Raw genomic sequence first — 17098 nt, forward strand, 5'->3', positions numbered from 1 at the left:
ACATACCATAGTTTCCAATGGGGGACGCTACTATAGTTAGGCCTAACAAAGGGGTGCCTGTTTGACCTGGATTCTTTTGGCGTGTTGCCTCTGTCTTTTTGTTTTCTGGCCTCCTGTTTTGATGGTGTGCCGGTCTTAGTTTTGCAGGTTTAGTGTCTCTGCTCACTTCCTCATCACTATTCCGTTCTAGAGTAAAAGTGCTCTTACTGTAAATTGTGCTATGATTGGTTTTCCATGACTGGCACATTTGATTTATGTGTAAGCCATTAGTAAAGTGCACTGTGTGTGCTCAAGGCCTGTAAATCAAATGCTTCTAGTGGGCCTGAAGCACTGGTTGAGCCACCCACAGAAGTAGCCTTTCAAATGTGTCTCAGATCCCTACAGCAGTGTCTGCACACGCAGTTTAAAAACTGAGCTTATCGATAGTTATCTAGAAACAGGGTGGTCCAACCATGTGAGCCAGTAGACTAAATTAAACATATTAGTACATTTCAATCTGTATGATAAATCCCTTCAATGTTGAACGAATATGAAAAACAAAACAATTTATTAGTGGACAATATATCACACTATATGGAATCCACTTCATTACTATAGCAATTCAGTAACCTTGATGTAGTAGCAGCTGTTTCATGAGCGAAACCCAATGCATTTTGGGTGGTCATCCTACATCAAGAGTAGCTGCAAAACAATATATATTATCATGACATACTGTATTTACAGACGCTAATCCATAGAACATGAACAGCAATAGAAAAAAAATGCACACTCTAGCTAAGAACACAGATGAAGACATGAAGAACCAACATTTTCAAATAACCAGGACCAACATGTGAGGATTATTGTATATAACCAGGAAAGAAAAGAATCAAAGAACAATGCAAAGGATACCGGAAGATATGTGTAAGTGCTCACAACAAAGCCACTTGAGAGAAAGTGTAAATGACCAATTATCACCCTGCTTGTATAAACTGCAGTGCTCCAAAACTCAAATACCATCTTGCATCATATATGTTGCTTACGTAGGCTGCTAAATTATATTCTTGCGCGTCAGAGACTTCAACGTGAAAACACCCACAACCATCCTGGACTGTACTCTAAAAGTGTACACAAGAGACAGAAGTAAGTGAACCAGCCAAATCCTAATAACTTTGAAGGAAAGCTTACCAACATAAGTGTGCTCACTTACGTGTAAATACTAGAGCGGCCAGAGGAAACAAAGAAAACAGCTTCACAATCTGACCAAATTGGGTATATGGTGGTATCACTGTATAGGAGGAGCCCTTGTCACTGCAAGTAAACAAACTGAAATAAAAAGCGTGCAATGACATATGAAGTAATGAAACACCTGTGCGGTGCACCCACTTGCCAGGCCATAATCTTCCCTTTTCTTACAGGTAAGTCACCCCAAAAGTAGGCCCAGGGTAGCCCCATGGGCAGGATGCCATGCATTTAAAAGGAAGGACATGTATAGTGTGTTTTACATGTCCCGATGGTGGAATACTGCCAATTACGTTTTTCACTAACGAAAGCCTGTCTCTCCAATTAGGTTATCATTGGAGCGGCTTTGTAACATTTTACAAGACTAACTTTCAATTGGGAAGAGATAGAAATTTGGAGCTTAGGTTCCCTGAACTCAGTATTTAAAAATACATATTTTGTTAAAGGTAGTTTTTAAATTGTGTGTTTGAAAATGGAACTCTTAGAAAGTGGGCATTGTCTTGTTTAACCATCCTGTGCCTCTGCGTGCGAGAGGGAGGAGGGCGAGGGGGGTGGGGGGGGAGGGAGGGAGGAGATTAGCTGGGCCAAACAACGCAGGTAATGGGTCACAGTTCCGTCTCTCGTGCGTACCGGGAACGATCTGGGGGCTACCCCATACGTCCCCCACGGTGGCTCTAGGAATCGCGCGTAGAGGAGCATTGCAGGCAATAAATCCCAGCCAGGTGCTTTCCAGTAGTCGAGTGGCTGGCGTGCCGTGTCTCGTCCTCACGACTGGGAGGAGGTGCCTTGCAGTCCACGGGGTTGCTCATCCCGCCCCGCTTCCTCCTGGTCTTCATTACCAGCTTCTGCTGCTGATTGGGCGCGGAGCAGATAGGCGGAGACCGGGCCCCATAGATCCTTGGGACGCGATTTATGTGGCAGTAAGTCGGCATAATTGTGCAGCTGGTCTTGCCAGGTTGACATTGTTGCCAGCCATAAATTGAATTTGGGGGCGCGGCCCCGGCCCCATCTGCACGCCACATGGCGTTTTGCAAGTAGGAAGCCCATTGCAGTGTACTTCCGGAATCTGGTATTCGGTGCGGTGGGGAGCCCCAATAATGCAACCTTGGGACAGGCTTCTAATTCTATCCCTACCATTGTGGACATGGACTCCGTCACCTGCGTCCAGTACAACGCGACTGCTGGGCATGACCACGCTAAGTGCATAAAGTCCGCTCCTGCCTGTCTGCATCTGGCGCAACGATCATCTTCTCGAAGACCAAATCGGCACAGCTTGGCAGGAGTATAATAGAGGCGGTGTAGGAATTTATAGTGGATCAGTCTAAGGCGAGCATTTCCCGTCAACGAAACTGTATGGGAGCAGCTGTCCTCCCATTGTTCGTCTGAAAGGGGAGGATCCGCGGCCCAGTCACGTCTTGCACGCAGTTCTGGGGGAGCGGAGGACGCATATGTGTGGTTGTAGAGCATGGAAACAACGTGTTTCGGGGTGTCCTGTTGTAGCAGTGCATGCAGGGGCGCAAAGGTCTCCGGCTCATCAGGGAACTCCAGTGTTACAGATTTGATATTCTGTCGGAGCCGCGTGTATAGGAATGTGTCCATAACAGAAGGCGTTTGCTCCCCGAAAAATTGAGCCTTTGTACGGAACTGGCCATTCACGTATAAGTCTCCCCATTTGTAAAAGGCCAGTTTGGAGAGCAGTTTACGGCCTATTTCCTCTCGGGCAATGCTCACTCTAGGGTCAAATGCCAGAATCATTCCGGGGGAATACATAAGGGCCACCCCCATACGTTCCGCGATTCTACGCCAGGCGCGTACTGTACAATCTACCGTGGATGGGTCTCGATCCGTTACACTAACCTCCTTGTAAAGGTACCCCGACGGTTTTTCTGGTCTCATATATCCGTCCTCCACAGCAAGGTGCGCCATGAATGGCGGGGGGTGAAGCCAGTAGGAAGCAAAGTGGCCCTGTGCGCAGTCATAGTACAATCGGAAGTTCGGCACCTCAAATCCACCTTGATGGTAAGGTAACATGAGCGTCGTCAGTTTTAGCCGAGCTTGTTTCCCCCCCATATAAGTCGGGAGAGCTGGGACTCCAGCGCCTTAAAGAAATGTGGGCCTGGACTATAGGGAATATTGGTGAAAAGGTACAGCAGCTTAGGGAGTATGACCATTTTGATCATGGAGACGCGCCCCGCCATGGACAACGGAAGATGAATCCATTTCGTTATGCTGTCCGTTAATCTGTCAAGGACCGTACCGTAGTTCGCCCTGATCAGAGCTTCACGGTTTCTGGTCACGATGACTCCTAAGTACTTTATCTCTTCTTGTGCCCATACTAGCGGGTAGTCAAGGGGGAACTGGGGAGTGTTGTCAGTGAGGGGGAACACGGCTGATTTGGACCAGTTGATTTGTACCCCCGCTATCGCTCCAAATTTGGTAACCTCGCGCAGTAGGGGATTGAGATTATCTCGCGGTTTATGAACGTATAAAGTCATGTCATCCGCGTATAAGGAGATGAGCAGTTGACGTTCCGGGTATATCAGGGACCTATGGTTATGGTGTTGGCGGAGTTTGGCTGCCAGGGGTTCGATTGCTATCGCAAATAATACTGGAGATAATGGGCAACCCTGCCGGGTTCCTCTATGTATCTCGAAGGGTGCGGAGCGGGACCCGTTTAGGAGTACCGAAGCCCGTGGTTTGGTGTACAAAAGTTTGATCCAATCCAAAAAGCTGAATGGAGTACCCATCCGTTCCAGTAACTCCAAGAGGTAGTCCCATTCCAGGGAATCGAATGCTTTGGTAGCATCTAAGAATATTGCAGCTGCTTCACAATTGGGATCTATATCTTGCATGACCGCCTGCAGGGTACGAAGATTGTGCGAAGTCGCACGATTCGGGACAAACCCCGCCTGATCCGGGAGGACCAGCCTCTCCATAAGAAGATTCAGGCGCGTCGCGAGTACTTTAGCTAGTATTTTAACGTCAGTATTTAAAAGTGACAGGGGTCGGTAGGAGTCACAAAGCTCCGGAGGTTTACCTGGCTTAAGCAGTGACGCTATCAGTGCCTCTCTCATACTATCGGGCAGTGTTCCTTCCTCAAGAGCCGAGTAATACACCTGCTTCAGGATGGGGGCAAGTATATGGATGTAGGTTTTATAGAAATCTATCGGCAACCCATCCGATCCCGGAGATTTGCCAGATTTCATGGACATTATGGCGTCCTTTATTTCATCTAGCTCAAGTTCGAGGTGTAAGAATTTCTGTTGCGTCAGGCCCAACCAAGCAATAGCCGTGTCATCAAGGTATGTATTAAGCTCCAGCGGCACTCGCCTCTGTGAGGAGTACAGCGCCTTGTAGTGATTCGTGAGTACACGGAGCTGTCCCGGTAGGTCCCTCTGAGGCACCTGTTGGTCATCGCACAGAGAAGTAACGTAATTGCAATGTCTAGGGGGTTTTACAGCCATGGCCAGGGCCCTTCCCGGCCTGTCTCCCTCGCCATATATGCGCGCCATGTAGGGTTTACCCCGGAATTGACTTTCTTTATCCGCCGCTTCCGAATATTCATTGATCTTCTCCCTGAGCTGAGCTCGTTTTTCATTTCCCATCGTGCCGCGAGTGACTTCCCTCTCAAGTGTGCGTAACTCAGACTCTAACTTGCGCAGCTCTCCCCGCAGGGATTTGAGTACTCCTCCTCCCTTGGAAATACACCAGCCTCTAACGGTGACTTTGAAAGCCTCCCAAACAGTAGTAAGGCTGCCAACGGAGTTAATATTACGGTCGAAGAAGTCCTGTATGTCCACTTCCAGTTCCGACTTAAAGGCTGAATCTGCGAGATGCGCGGGGTTTAGGCGCCAGCTTAAATAGGGGGAGACTTCATGGGGGACGCGCAGAGTTAGGAGGACCGGTGAGTGGTCCGAAAAAGTACGAGCCAGGTGAATGGTGTTAACTACCCAGTGTGTGAGGCCTACCGTAAGGAAGATGTAGTCTATGCAAGCCCAGGTAGAGTGAACTGCTGAATAGTGAGTACCTTGGCGCATGGTGGGTTGTGAGTGTCTCCAGGCGTCAACTAAGTGATGATCTTCCAGAATGCCCAGTAGGGAGCGTTGAGTGTTAGTGTAATGCGTCGATTGCGGGTGCGATCTGTCAAGAACAGGCTGTACGGCTGTATTGAAGTCCCCCCCAAGTATTACATGAGTTATGCCCAGAGTTTGAATTTTGCCCCACAACGTGAGTAGTGTAGACGGATCATCCGTGTTCGGGCCATAATAGCATGCAATGAGCACTGTGTGAGAGTACAATTTCCCCCAGACCATGCAGTATCTCCCCCCACTGTCCATGTCCGTGCCCGCTGGGGTAAACCCCACCCCTCTACGAACGAGGATCGTGACCCCTCTAGCATAACTGGAGTAAGACGAAAAGACCCTGCACGAGGCCCATTTGGATGCGAAAAGAGGGGACCCATTTGGCAGTAGATGAGTCTCTTGTAGAAGAGCTATGGCCACTCCATGTCTGTCCAGGTACCCCAAAATCTGTCTTTTCTTTCTAGGGTTATTGAGCCCTCGCACATTCCATGACAACACCTGGAGCCGGAGCCCAGGTGGCGAATCAGTTACGTCCCCCATCCCCGCAATAACAAGTAAATTGAACCAGTAGGTGTAGCAACATGCATCGAACAAGTATCAGCAGAATGACAAATTAGGACAATACCCAGCCTTCCACCCTGGGGCCTCCCCCACTCGGGATACAACTCCAATTGACCAAAAACAGTGTAAGGAACTAGCCGACCTCTCGTTCCCCTCCACCCTCCGGCAACCCCAACAGGCCGGATCAACTTCCACCCCGCAACACTGAAATGTCCGCCTCCTACTAGAGTAGCAAGTGTACTGATAATCGTTGAGGCAGTGCATGCGTTCCTCCCTCCCACGCCGGCCTCCCCAACTTGCCGGGCATTCAGAACCCACCCCCCCTCCCCCATCCCAAACAGAACCAAAATCAACATCAGAACTACAGCGACCCTGACCCCAGAAGGGGGAAAGGAGTTATGGGGATCGCCCATTGGAGGCGTAGTCTAAGGGCGCCAGACCTGCCCTCCACCTCCTTACTTGCACCCACCGGCATCTGGGACAAGTCCCAGGCTTCGGCAGTGGGACGGGGGTGGGTGACCCGGCACTTGTCAATGTTGTAGATCGGTGAGAGAAAAAATTGGAAGTGTTACCTCACCAGTAAGTGTTGCATCTAGTCCAGATGAGGTCTGTTACCGGCGGCAGTACCTCGATGATTACAGGACCGTCTTGATTAGTCTTGTTGGGATAACAGAGATTGTGACCTTGACCGTCGCTCCTCCCTCTCTTCCCGGAGTCTCTCCTTCCTTTGCAGCTTTAGAAAATCCTCCACCTGTTGTGGGTTGGTGAAGAAGTGGTGAGTGCCACGGTGCGTGATCTTTAACTTTGCAGGATAAAGCATGGCATATGGGATTTCGTGGGTTTGCAGTTTCTTTTTGACGGCGGCAAATTTACGTCTTGCATCTTGTACTGAGGGGGTAAAATCAGGAAAGAAGGACAGCGTTGTGTTGCCATAGGGTACTGTGCCCAGCTCTCTTGCACGACGAAGAACTGCATCTCTGTCCCTGTAGTTCAGGAAGCGGGCGATGATAGGGCGCGGGGGCATCCCAAGAGGGGGAGGCGCAGCAAGTGATCTGTGTGCCCGTTCCACTATCAGATGCGGGGAGAAGGAATCTTTCCCGAACAGTTCCAGCACCAGTTTTTCCATGAAGATCTCCATTTTTCCAGTGTTTGTTGTTTCCGCAAGGCCCAGGACGCGGATGTTATTGCGCCTGGACCTCGCTTCTAAATCTTCATTTTTATCCGCGATTATTTTGAGCAGTTTGTCCATTTGCGTAACCTGCTTGGTGGTCGCCGTCGCTCCATCCTCCAGCACCGAGATCCTGTCTTCGGTTTCTTTGATACGGGTGTCATGTTGTTCCAGTCTCGTCACCACACTATCCATTCGCGTGTTGATGGTGTCAATCTTGGCATCGATGGTCGACAAGCTCTGCCGCATTCCAAGCAGGAGCGTTTTCCAATCTTCGTCCAGGGGGGACTGTGCGGGGGGGCTCCCCTCCACTTCCGACGACCTCCCGGCAGGTTTCTTGGACTCAAACGGTATCTTGGACTGTCTGGCATCGTTGCGACCCATGTCGCGCCTCGGGGTCCGGGTCGCCGCCAGTGAAGAAGCCGCCAGAGTTACAACTGAAGGAGATCCGACAATGGTGGGCACAGACAGACACGCCGCGCAGTGTGCGGTCTTCTATTTAACCTTGTCGCCTGAGCTGGGTGTAGGGGCGCCGGTCACGCTTTGGATTCCCGCGTTCCACTCATCCAGTCCTGTAGCGGGAGTAGCCGACCACAGGGGCAGTTGGATCGACAGATTCTTCCCCCTGGAAGGGGGGTGCGTACACAGTGTCTTTTGGATCTTTCTGGAGCCAGGGATCCTCGCCCCCCAGACAGGGAGCCCACTCCGCGAGCCAAGCAGGTCCACGTTGTTTAAGAGGCCAAGTGACTGCTCCCAGGGGACGGCCCTTCAATGTCTCATTTCTGCGCGCCTAGGCCAGACTTCCAGTATCCTCGTGGCCTCGCAGGTCAGCACCCTGTTCTGCCCACTCAGGCTGCAGTCATAGGCCCACACGCTGTCTCTCCGCCAGGGCTCCCGTACTATGAGGTGGAACAGAGAAGGAGCGAGTATAGCAATAGGCGAGGCTCCCTCGCAGCGCAGGCTCGCAGTGCAGACCAGGCCGATGTATGCCGCTCCTCCTCGCTGTCACGTCGCGCGTCGCCCCGACAGGCACGCTGTGGAGTGCAAGCAGGGGGCCGCTTCGGATCTCCCCAGCCCAGACAGATCCAGCGGAGCAAAATAGGCGCGAAATATAGGCGCTCAATCCACCTCACCTCCGATATGTTCCGTTAAGCCGTCCGAGCCTTCCCGGCTGAGCGCAATGTACAGCGCTGACTTTGGCGGGAGCGGCGTTAGTTTCAAAGCAATGTTCACCTCACAGCACAGCGCCGGGTGTCTCGCCGCAGTAACTTCTCGGGCCGGCCTCAGGGGGAGGGGGGGGAAGGGACTCAGCCTCCGCGCCGTTTTCCGCCAGTCGCGTTGAGTGGGCCGCTGATCCCCGGACTTTCCCAGTGTGTGGGTCCGGCAGTGTGCAGTCCCTGCTCCGTCAGGCTCGCCCGCTCCAGAAGCGCCGGCTCCTCCCAAGGCAGCCGGGCGCGCAAATTCAGCAATTGTCACACCGTTGTGTGCGGGATACTGCCGCGGAGCCGATGGTGAGGGTTCCAAGGCAATTTAATCGATCAGGATATTGTAGGATCGTGAAGAGTGCCAGGTCGGGCGGGAGCCTCACTCCAGTGCGGCCATCTTGGTTTGGCGCCACCTAGCGCCATATATAAGTATTAGACTTAAAACCCTTGAGCTTTAGATTACTTCTGGATCAAGAGAACCCTCAGCATGGAGAAGGGCTGAAGAGCTGTGAGGAAGTGTACTGCCCCTTTGCTGTGTGCTGCTTTGCTGGGTTGTACTGCAGTAGCCTGCTTCTACCTGAAAGAGGAGAAAGACTGAGCTTTGCTGTGAATCAAGCTTGCAAAGATTCCCAATGGCTTGAAGTAGAGCTTGCCTCCTGGTAAGAAGTCTCAGGGACACAAGGACTTCACTATGCAGCCCCCCCTTAACTCCACTGCTGGGAGCTCTGACCTGCCTTGTGGTGCCAATCCCAGTTGTGGGCCACTGGTAGTGGTTGCTGGGCTGCAAACCTCAAGAAAAGGATCTTCAACGCCATCTCCAATGCCGCTGCCTGCACTGACACCGTGGTCACCGCACGCTGGGTGAGCGTAGCACCGACTGCGACGGCACCGCAGCCCTGACGCCAGCCAACGCCATCTCCAAATCAACTCTGACGCCCTCATCGAAGCCGCTGCCTGCACCTAGAACAAGGGCACTGCTTGCGGAGTGCACCATGCATCCTCCAACGCCAACTGATGCCAGTGCCTCCTGCACACCATTGCAGTTGATAACTGACATGGGTGACTGCCCGATGCTGCACCATTGTTGTGAACTAAAGCACTGCCACTGAAGCCGTGTCACCTCCCCTGCACAGTAAGGAACTGGTGCCTCACCTCCCTTGCAAAAGTAAGAAACCAACACCTGAACTCCCCTGTGTAGCAGTAAGGAACTGATGCCTCATCTCCCCTGTGGCAGTAAAGTATCAATATTGCACCCCCTTGTGGCAGTAAGAAAATGATGCCACCCTGCATTGAATCACCTCCTCGATGCCGTGCAACACTGTTGTTTGGATTGTCACAAAAGGTACTGTGTCTCTGGGGGGGTCTGTGTGATTCCGTGGCTGGCCTGCGCACCTCAAGGTCAGCGCAATACTTTGGATTTTTATCTGTCGCAACGTTGAGTTGGCCCTAATTGGATAGGCTTTTGAGACCTATATTTTTGCAAAGAAACATTTTACAAGTGTTATTTCAATATCTGAATGTTTGATTTTTGTTGCTTTGGTCTTGTTTGGTTTAGATAAAGATACTTTGTTTTTCTAAACTGGTGTGGTATTTATTGGTAGTTTTTTCACTGTGTTACTGTGTATTATGTGCAAGTGCTTCATACATTGCCTCTGCGATAAACCTGCCTGCTTTTGCCAATCTACCAAGGGGGTGAACAGGGGTTATACTAGAAGTGTAGACCCCTCTCCCTGACTAGAAGGAAGGGTCCCTACTTTAACAGGGTACAGACCTGCTAACTAGAGACCCTTATTTCTAACATTATTGGCAGCGGTGGGATTAGGACTTGCATTTGTACTTGAAGCACAGAGATTGGTGTACACTACTACTGAGAACCTACCACTGTGTGCTGCATACTGTATTTCTTTTCTTTGGTCTATGTTTGATCTTTCCATTTGTTTGAACTTGAACTTCTTACTGCATCATGCCTGAGTCAAGAGCATCATTAGTTGCATTCTTAAAAGTGTCCTTTGAGGAGGATAGGTTGGAAACCTACAATGTGAAGGAGTTGAAGGCTATTTGCAAAAACCTTAAAGTCCAAATCAGAAGCCTCACTAGGAAAGAGGTGCTGCAAATGGCGCTGAGGGCATGGGTAGTAGCCGAAAATGCCAGTGGGCATTCTGAGGTTCCTAGTGGGGAGGCCGAGGAGCCAATTCAAAGGGTAGATGTACTTTTAGAAGGGGAGGGACCCTCCAGGCCAGACAGCAGTGTTCTTTCCCCGTATGACCTGGAGGAGAGGAGAGAAGCTAGGAGGCATCAAATAGAGTTTGAGAGGCTCTATATGGAGTCACAAAAGATGATCTTAGATCATGAGTGTGGTATCAAGGAGCTGGAGTTAAAAAGTAAATCCAGTACAGTTGGTGGCCGCAATTCCTTGGTGCACTGATATATAATAGTACACATTCCCAAGAATGTAGGACAAGTGTATTACAAGAGAGATGACATACAGAGGTGGTTTCGGAGCTATGAAGAATCTATCCAAATGAAAGGGGTCCCTGGGAGGAATTGGGAGCAGGATTTCTAACAGTGCCTTATAAGCATTAAAAGTTGTGTAGGTTGACTGTGCCACACATGGTGAGGGCACAGTCAAGCTCAAGAAGTTTGCATTGCTCCTGCAGTCTGCAATAGCAGGCCTGCTGACAATAATTTGAATGGGTCGCCCAGAATGGCAAAAAAACGTGCTCCAGCCCTGGAGACCCCTTTACCACCAATGCCTTGTGTACCCCTGTGTGAGAAGCTGGCCTGGTATATGATGTACACTTTAGGTAAGTGAACACCTTGCACCATCCAGACAACCCTTATGGTGATTTAAGAGGTCTTAGACAACCTTAGAAAGCTATCTAAGTGGTAGCTGTGGAGTGCAGCCTTCAGGCTTCAACCAGAAGGAGTATAAAGTAGCTTATTTTACCAGAATGCAATCTTATAGTATAGATTAAGTGAAAAAGAACCACACAAAATATTTATAAAAATATGTGCTTATTATACAATACTCTCGAACCCATAGAAATATTTCCTATCCGGAGATATGCACCATGTACACAATACTTTAGCAAAGAAACAGTAAATAGCACGACACATAGAGTGGACCCATGGGGGGCAAAACCATATACTAAGAAAGTGGTAGAAGAACCACGACTCGGGTCAAGACAAGGTTGCGAGGACGTAGAAGTGCTGGTTGATCCAAGGAACCACCTAAGGTGAGTAGATAGGAACCCGACGGAGAGCGTGTGCAGTGTGGAAATTGACCGCTGTACAACTCTACGTGTAAGTTGCGGTTAGATTTTTAAAGATTAAGGACCCTTCTCAGTGGACCTTGAAGAAACCCTGTGGAAGACAGAAGGTTGGAGAGCCACCCCAACCATGGATACCCTAGAACCCACGTTACCTACACCATGAAGCTGGTGCATACGAGTGAATTGGTGTTGAAAACTGCAGTCGAACCCAATGGAGGACTTTGGGAAAGTGTCGCTGCTGGAAGAGGAGAAAGTGTCCGGTGGAATCCGAAGGTGGATTCATGATGAGAGGTACCTGCATGCAGAGGGGACAGAGTCTATGCCACTCAGGGGTGACCAGGAGACTTGGGAGACGAATGACCTCCAATGTCTGGTATTGCAGGATGGATGAAGATGACCTTGACTCTGCAGCTGTGAGGACCAGACAATGCTGAGGAGGGCCAGGAGCCAGGCACGAGCTATCCCACGAAGGATGTCGAGTGTTGAGGGGTCGGTGTCCGTCGGGAGAACCAACAAGCCTTGGCAAATGCAACCAAGGCAGGAAGAAGGAGCAAGGTCAAGGGGACTCACCAAAAGCAGGGGAGTCAAGACAGGCTTAAAGCAATCAGAGGAACCCAAAAAGAAACAGGTGTGACCCTCAAGTGGATCCAGAGACCGCAGGCACTGGAGTCGCAAAAGGACCTCAAGCAGCTCACCAAAAGATGCAGGCCACGATACACACGGTGCAGTGTGGCTGAAGATTCTGGGCACTGGAGGTACTAGAGGTTGGGGCTACTTGTAACCCAAAGATCTTTTTGGAAAGAAGTCAACAAGCCTTTGCAACTGCAAGTTGATGCAGTGCACAGGGGTTCAGTTATTGCAACCTTCACAAGGGACACTGGCCTCAAACTTGGTGAGAGGGCAGGGCAGGCCTCGAGGAGCTCAGGATAAGCAGACTGGTCAACATAGTTGTGGTGCCTGTGAATGCAGGGGACTGGCTCCTTCACTCCAAGGGAGATTCCTTCAGGTGTCTTTGATGCCCTCAGGCCTTGGAAGGTTCCTGTATGATGCACATGCACAGACGATGCAGCAGACTGGAAGGGAGATGAAGTCATGCCAAAACAAAGTCCAGCTAGTCCAGAGTGCCCAGACGGTAGAAGAGGAGTGATGTTTGATCTAAATCTTATCCTATGATGAATCTAGGGACCTACACCCAGGTAAACCCTCAAGTACCCTAGGGAAAGGGTTAGGAAGATGCAGGGGACCATGGGGATGGTCTGGACAGGGGGAGGTTACTCTTTTGTCCTTTGTCCGGTTTTACACCAGACCGGGAGCCAATGGCTCCCAGGACTAGTTTGAACTGGACTATGCACAGGGACACCAAATGTGCCCCTCATGCAGGCTGAGTGGTGCTCGCAAGCGCACCCACCCCATCCCAATACACTAAATCCTGTCTGGGAGTGGTCACATCTCCCTTTGACACGATGACTATTGTTATGCCTTCCCCTTCTCGAGCTTGGCTCAGCAGCAGGAGGGCAGAATCATAGCTCTGTCTTGTCGGCAGCAACCATTTTGTGCTGTCCGGGTCAAGAAGTACAAAAGGGGGTGGTGATGGACGGAGCATCTGAACCAATCAAACACTCACACCCAGTCAACAGATCTGGGTTTAATCCATCACCGTTCTTTAGCCCACTCTGCCACCCCAGTTCAGACATGGCCATATGCAAATCAGTCTGACCCTGTGCCTCATGGGAACAATCCAGCCCGAACTGCGAAACCATGCCTTCCCTGGACACAGAGTCAGACTGATTTGCATATGGCCATGTCTGAACTGGGGTTCAGATGCTCCGTCCATCACCACCCCTTTTTGTACCGCTTTGTTCGCCATAAGTTGGCAGGGTATGCTCAGACATGAGTCCCTTGCTCACTTTGCCACTGGATTCAAGCAAGCCTGGCTGAAGACGGCTAAAATGCCAGAAACCCGTCCCAGGAATCTTGTTTCCGGTCCAGGGAAGGCATGGCTTGGCAGTTCGGGCTGGACTGCTCCCATGAGGCACAGGGTCAGACTGATTTGCATATGGCCATGTCTGAACTGGGATGGCAGAGTGGGCTAAAGAACGGTGATGGATTAAACCCAGATCTGTTGACTGGGTGTGAGTGTTCGATTGGTTCAGATGCTCCGTCCATCACCACCCCTTTTTGTACCGCTTTGACCGGGTCAAGAAGGCTGGTACCAGGAACATTGAGAACCTAACGGAGCGCTCTTCCAATATTTGGAATCATACCTCCCAACCCGTTTATGGTGTGGGGGTAAGATTCCAACACATTTGATACCAAACATGATAGGATTTGTTGCAGCCATTTTTTAGATGGTCATTGTGTAATTAAGCGGTGCCCCTCTATATAGTATATGGCTGCTTCACTGACAACCCGGGAGAATGGACTCCGTAGTCTGCAGGGGTGTCCTGCTCAGGCAGGGGCACCCTCTCACTTAGAACCAAGCACCCTGCCTTCAGGATTGCCAGTGCCTGCTATAGGGGTGACTTATAGGGCCCGATTCACAAAAGTAATCTGAGACAAAATCCTAACTTTACGACTTTCAGTATTCACAGAAGGCATTTAGGAGTACTAAAGTTAGGGTTTTGTCTCAGTTAATCTTAAGTTTTGGTCTTAAGTTAAACTTAAGACAAACTTAAGTTTAACTGAGATGAAATTCTAACTAAATCTAGGAGGTTTGCAGGTATATTCTCACTGACAAGTAGATGCAAAGTGTCTTACAATGTAAATTGATAAACTTATTTAGTCTTGATTGGTTGCAAAGACAATTAACACTGTTTATCAATTACATTCAGTCAGTGTTTTTTTTGTTATGTAGCAGCTTCGATAACTTTCCATTAATGAATGAAATGTATGTCCGAAAAATACAACCACAACCTCTCATAGGTCCAAGTGATGCACATCTTGGTGTGGATTCTGTTTAGTTCTTGGTTTGTTTCATTGGTGTGTTTCTTTTTGGCATACTACAGGGACAAACCTACTGGCCTATTTTTGGAAAACGAGGCAGCATCTGTGAGGCCTGCACAAATAACATGACCTCATTTGTCCTTCACTGGGAACCAAACACCCAATTGTAGCACCTGACTCTCAGAGGGTAGTGTTGCAGAGCAGTCTGAGGCTTACCCAAGGGAGGTGGTGTGGGCTAGTAATGGCCATTACAGGTGCGCAGCAATAACACTCAATAATTGATTGTCCAGTCTGTACTTTGCTTTATAAAAGTAAGAGTACATGTATTAAACACACACACTACTCGATACTATGCACCAATTTACAAATATACATAAGCTGTTGGAATTACTTTGTGACACTGTATACCATCTCCACCCCTCCCACAGGAGGGTGGGGTCTAGTACCACCACTCCCATGTATGCACATCATATTGCCCCCAAGTGCAGTTAGTTGAACATAGCCTGGAGCGAGGGCCATGTGCACTGGCATCTTCCCGGCCGCGACCCCCCCATTACCTCAAGAAGCATTTAAAATAGGTGCACCTGCCTTGGTGACACATAACCCTGGCTGAGCATTTCCTACTGACCATAACGTATGCACCTCTATATCTTAAGGGCTGGCAGTCTGGGTTCTTCACCTAAGCGTAGCAGCAAGAATACATGTTAACGCATCCCTTTAGAATGACAGTAATAATAATAATAATAATAATGCCACTTATATAGCGCCTGGTTACACTAGTCACAGTGTGTCCCCGCGCTAAAACTAATTGCTCATTACATTTGTGGATCATTACAATGCATTGCAATTACAGCCCCTAAAGGCATCTCAGATGAAATCACAGGATTACGCATATGGAATGTCTGGCAACGTAACCCCACTTTGCTTGCGACATCACCTTACACAGGCACTTCACATTACACATGTGACCTTCAGTTCTTCTAAAAGAAATAACCATAGTAAATGCAGTTTTGGGGCAATTAGACCTCTTCACCTCCAGGGGATGCACTTCTCCAGACATCCCCAACTCATCCCTTTTGGTGCACTCTCCAAGTCACCCACAGCTTAAGAACAAAAGTTACAGCCACTGGGAGCTGTTGCCGTGTTGCTGAGACCTTGAGGGGTTATTCTTGTGGGTCCCCTAGAAACTTAGGGTGGGACTTATCCTCTTGGTGCTGTGGAAGACCGTGTTTGTCCGGCAGCTCCCCCTTCACCTTAGCACAAGTGAGGGTGACCCCCCTACTCTGGGGGCCACCAACCACCAAAGAACAAGAGAATTCCCCATGCCTTGCAAGGCATTATGGGGCGTTTCATGCTCCTTTCTCTGCATATTTGATTAGCGACTCCCCCGCTGCCTCGGGAGAGATGCGCTCGCACCGCTGGCGGCTTCACTGCACCCAGCCCTCGTTGGGGGGCCTGGTCCCACCCGGACCCCCAGGTAAGGGGGGTGCAGCTCGGGGAGCCCACCACCGGCTGCTCTGCAGGTTTTCGGGAGCCCGGTCCCACCCGGGCCCATGCAGCTCCTCTCTTCGGATTCGGGATCCTGGTCCCACCTGGGACCCCCACCTTCCTCTTCATTGGAAGGCAGCCTGGGGAGCCCATCCCCGGCTGCCCCCGCCGGCTCCCTGCACAGCCAGCACTCTTGCGTGCTGCTGTGGGAGCAGGCACCATATTTCTGGTCTGCCCACTCCGGCGGACAGACCCGAAGACTCGCGTTGGCCTGCCCAGTCCTCGGGGGAGTGCGACACTCCCCTGGCCTCCTCCTTCTCTCTGGGGCCCGGGCATGGGGTCCCAGGCCCCTGGGCCATCTTCACGGGGGTGCAATGATGCCCCCAGCTTTGCTATGGCCCCTCCTCCTCCTCTTCCCTGTCTTTTCCCTTCTTTACCGGGGGGGCAGGGTGGGCTCCTTGCACCCTGTAGGTGAAAATCTTCACAGGAGCACGATAGCGCTCCCCAGCTTTGCTCCGGGCCTGGGGATGGGGTCCCAGGCCCCTGGAGGCCTTTTCGCGGGGGCGCAATGGCGCTCCCCGGCCTCCATCTTCGGCAGGGGCCAGGGTGGGTTCCTAGCCCCCTTGCAAGGCATTTTCACGAGAAACACGACGGAGCTTCCCTTCTGCTGGGCAGCCCCCGGGACCTGATACACCCCGGGGGCATAGTTGAGGCTGGCGGCAGAGTCCCACGCGGTTCGACGTCGGTTCACTGATGGGTCAAAGGTCGCCTACCTTCTGGGGGGCATAACTCAGCCCCCAGGGGGAAAATTTGCAAAATGTTTGGCTCTTCTTGCTCCCAGCCACTGGGAGCACTCTTCTTCGCCCTCCGGGTCTCTGAGAGGGGGAGATTCAGCAGTGAGCTACCTTCACTGGCTCCCTGCACCAGCCTTTCGCCTGCTCTCCTCCTGGGACTCTATTCTCCCTGCGCAGAGGCCCCTGCTTCTGCGCACTGGTCCTGGACTCTTCTCCTGGCGCTATTCAGGATCCTGGGGGCAGTCAGGGGGTTTCTTCTTCCAACTGCCCATTGCGCCAAGCTCCAGCATCCTCTGACTCAGACCCCACCCGAGAGAGAGCTTCTCTTCCTCTGCAAGTTCTTTTAAGAATTTAGGGAGGGAGC

This window comes from Lissotriton helveticus, chromosome 11, assembly GCF_964261635.1.
Source record: "Lissotriton helveticus chromosome 11, aLisHel1.1, whole genome shotgun sequence".
Classification (NCBI taxonomy): domain Eukaryota; kingdom Metazoa; phylum Chordata; class Amphibia; order Caudata; family Salamandridae; genus Lissotriton; species Lissotriton helveticus.